This window comes from Schistocerca cancellata, chromosome 8 (assembly GCF_023864275.1).
Source record: "Schistocerca cancellata isolate TAMUIC-IGC-003103 chromosome 8, iqSchCanc2.1, whole genome shotgun sequence".
Classification (NCBI taxonomy): domain Eukaryota; kingdom Metazoa; phylum Arthropoda; class Insecta; order Orthoptera; family Acrididae; genus Schistocerca; species Schistocerca cancellata.
The window spans coordinates 608882327-608888326 of record NC_064633.1 but is presented as its reverse complement, the minus strand read 5'-3'; positions in this window follow the sequence as shown (position 1 = coordinate 608888326).

Here is a 6000-nt window from a genome sequence, read left to right as displayed (position 1 = left end):
TTCTTCCTCTCCACAAGTTATACCCACATTTGGCCTATTCTTCTTCCTTGTTGTGACGATTATTTCACTTTTCTTTGCAGAGAAATGCATTCCATATTGTGCTGCCGTTGCCTCCCATGCATCTAACTGCTCTTGCACCTCCTTCTCGCAATTTCCCCATAACATCAGGTCACAGGCAAAAAGGACTGCTTTCATTTTAAGATCTCCAATTGCATCTGATACTTGCTGTAGGATTTCATCCATAACAATAGTAAACAATAAAGGCGAAAGTGCACTTCCCTGTCGCAGCCCATTTTCCAGCTTGAACCATGCAGTACGTTTCTACTCATATATTTCCTTAATCAATTAAATTCCCTTGCCATAACTTTTCTAGCTAGCCTGATTTACATGAAGCTGCACTTCGCATTGCGCTCGATATGGAGTGGAACTTTCTGTCAGCAAAGACAATAATTTCTATCTTAAAAAATTTTCTACGTACAATTCCAAGCTGTCCCCCTATCACGGTGAGCATTAATCGCCTTTCTGTGCACTGACTCTCAGTACGGAAAATGAGTGACGCAGCAGATGAGGAGGTGAAATTAATCATTTCATATAAAATGTTAATAATTTATGTTTCGTATTGGCCAGCTATGGTAATAGTCTGTGCCCGCATAAAGATTGCACTGCACGGCCGTGTAAACAGCCTTGCTTATGTGTTTTCATGCAACGTGAGATGTCTGTTATGCCTACCAGGTTCACGTAAATTCAATTTTCGTTTGGTTTGCCCACTGTAAATCGTTCCACAAAGTAATAGGTCCCAGTCTAGGTAACATTTTGCAGCCAGATTGCGTTCATGGATCTACATTCTTTCGTTCATCTAAGCGTTGTATGTAAGAGGGCATTATTTAAATTCGGGGCATATTCCGGACTTACACAGGCAATCCGTTTTCAGAACGCAGTTGGAATTGCATATTTACTTGTCAGTACTGAAGAATTGTGTACTTAACATCTCTTCAGCAGGAAAAACAAAAGTTAAGGTGGAACTGAAAACCCCAGACAAGGCTAATTTCCTAGTTACCAGTGAGGTATTAAAGTCAAAAAATATAGTTTACATTCCTTCCTTTGTTGTCCATAAGCTGGGAGTAAACAGGAAAGTAGACACCAACCTTGAAGAAGCGGAGATTTTGGAAGTCGTACAATCTCCCTTCCCTGTTGTAGGCGTTCGGAGGTTTACGAAGAGATATGGTAAAGACCAAATCGTTAAATTGCAGACCTGTTTGTTAACCTTCGACTCTCAAACCTTACCGGAAGCCGTGTCTATTCACGGAACAAAACATGAGACAAAATAGTGCTATGAACAATTCCGATATCCGTCACCTCGTTACGGGCATATTTCAATCTCTCTCTCTCCCTAAATTATGGCGGCTTTAAAAGTATTGCAGTGGAATGCGAGATCGGCTAATTCTAATAGAGAAAGCTTGCAACGAGAACTGTTCGTAGGTAAGCCTGATATCGTTCTGTTATGTCAAATTTGGTTCAAATTCGAACGAACTGTTCGCTTTCAAAATTATTCTATAGTAAGGGAAGACCGTCTCGATGGGTGGGGCGGCGTAGCTATGCTGGTAAAAACTTCGCTGCCGCATCGACCACACCCGTCACACGCACCTGTCACCAACCTTGAATTAGTCGCTGTGGAGATACGAACTGCCCACAAAACCTTTACAGTTGTCTCGTTGTATAACGCTCCCCACCACAGTATCGTGGAAGATGACTGGAGACAATTAATAAGTCAGCTTCGTCCTCCCTTTATCGTAGCTAGAGACGTGAATGCCCGCCATGTAGCGTGGGCAGGAGACGTGACAGACAGGAACGGCAGGACCTTGATAAGCGCTATCGAAGATAATATCCTAGTGATACTCAACGATGGCTCTCCTACTATGATAACTTCACCTCTCCGTAGACCCTCCGCAGTTGATGTAACTCTTTGCATCCCCTGCTTTACTGAAATATCTAATTGGTGCGTTTAAAAGGATTCAATGGGATCCGATCATCTACCGATAGGGTTTCACATTAACATCAATGTGTATACTACGCACATCTGTTACTCTAATAGTAAGTGGAAAATCAAGGAAGCTAATTGGGCCTCTTATAAGGAAACGGTTCGGCGGGCACTCGCAAATACGTGACGTGACTTACGGGACGAAGATGCCACCCAGTTTTAGTCAATGCTATGAACATCGCAGCCGGCATCAGCATCCCTAAGAAAAAAGAGTTTACAGTAATGAAGCACCGTTCTCCTCCTTGGTGGAATTCAGAATGCTCTCGGGAAGTTGCGAAGCGACGGCTCGCCTTGAAAACCTATCGTCAGAATCCTTCATTGCACAACTTCTTAGCTGTGCAAAATGCGAATGCGCGAGTTAACAAATTCCTGAAGAAAACCAAGGAGGACAGTTGGAAACAATTTTGCCTGGCCCTAAATAATGAAACCAGTATGGCAAGCATCTGGCATAAAATAATAAAATAAAAGCTTTTAGAACAAGAAGACTGTCTTCCTCCCCTCCTGCTACCACGGCCTGGTTAGAGGAATTCATAGCTACAATCGCTCCTCCCACGGTGCCATTTTTAAACCATCGGTTCCTTGCTGAGGGAGACCGCTATCATGTTCTCCTTCGTCCTTTCTCTAAAGAAGAACTCAACGAAGCTATTAAAGTCTCGAGCGACAGTTGCCCTGGCATTGATCGTATACACTACTCTATGCTTGCACACCTGGCTATAGAAGCGAAAGACTTTCTGTTGAACATTTTTAATCAGTACTGGATGAAGACAGACCTGATATCAACATGGAAGACGCAAGTAATAATTCCAATTCTCAAACGTGGTAAAGATCCAAATGTCGGTACTAATTATAGACCTATTGCCTTGTCGTCGTGTGTTGCAAAAACACTGGAACGAATGGTAAAAAGGAGACTAGAATGGTGGCTTGAAAAAGGTAATTTGTTGCCTCGGAGTCAATACTGCTTCAGAAAAGGCAAAGGGACCGTGGATAACCTGTTTTTTGCTTAATATGGATATCACGTCAGCCTTTCAAACGAAAGAGACAGTAGTGGCAGCTTTTCTTGACGTTAAGGGTGCATATGATCACGTACAAATACCGATACTCTTGGACAAGCTGGCAGGATTCGGAATTCCTTCACGGATGATCTACGGTATCAGTACCCTGATTACTCAAAGAGCGATCTACGTCCGTTTCAAAGGTTACATGATCGGACCTTTTTATGTCTCCCAGGGCTTGCCGCAAGGTGCAATTTTAAGTCCTCTCCTGTATACTCTACATACGCACGACCTAGAACGCATACTTACTCCCCCCACAAAAATCCTACAGTATGCTGATGATACATGTGTTTATTCTACTGCTGCTTCATATCTTCGGGCGAAAACGGCATTAACCACAACCATCGCACACATCGATGAGTGGCTCTCTATAAATGGGCTGGAGATCTGGACTGAGAAATCAGCAGTCGTTCCTTTCTCCGAGTCGACGACAGCTCGCACTGAAGATCACAATACCTGTGGGAAGATCACCTTCTAAATAAGATCTCACGCTCGATTTCTGGGGATGATTTTTGACTCTCGGATAAGCTGGGCGCCCCACATCCGGTCCACCGTTACCAAGTGTGAAGAAGGTTTAAATGTAATCAGATCACTCACCAGAGTGTTTTACTCACCATGTACCGAGGGATAATTCGATCTCGATTAGACTATGGCAGTCAATTCTACCACACTGCGTCAAAGATTCATCTCTCCAAATTAGATACTCTTCAATATAGAGGCATTCGTACCTGTCATGGAGCCATGCGATCGACGCCCACCAATGCCCTTTTAATAGAAGCAGGGGAGATGCCCTTGAGCATTAGGCGCCAAATGTTATCGGACAAATTCTACATTCAAGGCATGGCCATTATGGACAGTTCCGTCTATCAAAGTAGAGACTGCATTTATCGACTGTGGATTGCATCCCACAGAAGGAATAAAGTTCCAGCCGTTTGTGCCAGCTTTGACACTTGGTGACCTGTCATACATTCTATACGGCGTTCAGCGCATCTACCTGTTTTTGAATATGATTTTCAAATGCTCTGCTCCCAGATCCCAGTCCATTATTTAAGTACGACCTGCCTGGACAGTACTAATGTCAACGTTGGCTTCAATCGTCTAGTTCAAGCAAAATGGCCGAGTTTTCTCTGTGTATATACCGATGGCTCCAAAATTCCGCAAGAAGAGTGTACAGGATGCGCTTTTTTCTGCCCTCAGATCCAGATTCGCAAAACCTTCAAACTGCCTACGAGCACTTCTATTTTTACGGCGGAGACAGTGGCAGTTTTGGAAGCACTTAAGTTTGCCTCCAGCACTTCCTTCACCAAGATATTGATAGTATCTGACTCGCAAAGCGTTCTTAAAAATATTCAGTACAGTCGATTGAACAAAACAACCAACAGTTATATCTTGGATGTGATATCTGAATATATTCGGAGCACACGCAAGGGCCGGACGATCCATTTGTTGTGGGTACCTTCCCACTCTGGTATCCCCTATAACGATGAAGTTGATGCATTAGCCAAACAAGCGGCAACCTTAGGCACCGTCCTGGATCTGCACCTTCCTTATACAGACTACTTACGCGAAGTCAAGGATCACGCAAGACGACAATGGCAGGAAATGTGGAACGTTTCTCAACAGACAAAAGGCGGTTATTACGCAGTGCTACAACCTCGGATTCCTTCACAGCCGTGGTTCATGAGGACACATCTGGACCGATCCATGATTTCTACCATCATAACACTCCGCTTCAATCATGCCTCTTTCCCACAACATCTACATCGGATCAACGTTTACTGTTCACCAGCATGTGAGTGTGATCCTGAGTCGGAAGCTAATGTCAACCACATCTTATTTATGTGCCCCACATTTGACCGTGAACGGTTGGTCTTTCTGAAGACGTTGCTGAGTATGGGCTACCATATTCCTCAATCAGCTTCTTCTCTTTTGTGTACTAAAGACGTTCGTCTATATAAAGTGATAGTTAACTTCATCAAGAGTACTGGTTACAATCTGTAGGTTTTAATGGTGTACATAAATTATAAGCCGGCCGGTGTGGCCGTGCGGTTAAAGGCGCTTCAGTCTGGAACCGCGTGACCGCTACAGTCGCAGGTTCGAATCCTGCCTCGGGCATGGATGTGTGTGATGTTCTTAGGTTAGTTAGGTTTAATTAGTTCTGCGTTCTAGGCGACTGATGACCTCAGAAGTTAAGTCACATAGTGCTCAGAACCATTTGAACCATAAATTATAAATATGTCTTGCTGATGAAGGTATTTCAGAATTGGTGTGAATTGTAAGCCAAGACACTTTTAATTATTTTCCAATTCAATTCAATTTTTAAAACATTATGTACAAAACTGTAACAATTAAGCTTTTTATTCTTGTAAATATGCCTTTCTGTATTTGTTTATTCAATTATGTGTACGTTGTCACTATGTGTTGCCGATGGCTAAATTGGGTACACACTCAAAGGCCAAATAAAAAAAAAATAAAAAAAATCTGTAGAACAACAAAGCTGTCAGGTGAAAACTGTTTTCGTGAAGCTGTCAGTGCTATTCTGCCCTGTGCCATTTTCTTCGTTTCTCGTTACTGTTCCAATTCACTGTATCTGATTACTTTACTCAAGTCTTGGCCTTCTTTCACAATTTTTGTCCCCAAACTTAGATCCAGGACCAACCTGTCTATTGCTAGGTATCTTCGGTATTTTCCAGTCAAACCATCTTTTTTTAAGTCAGGTTATGCCATAAAGGTCTTTTCTCCGCAATTCGACAGTAGCTCTTCATTGGTTGTTCGATATTCCCCTCCAGTTTGCAGCATTACACACACACACACTGAAGAGACACAGAAACAATGCGTATTCAAATACAGAGAGATGTAAACAGACAGAATATGGCGCTGCGGTCGGCAGTGTATATATAAGAGAAGAAG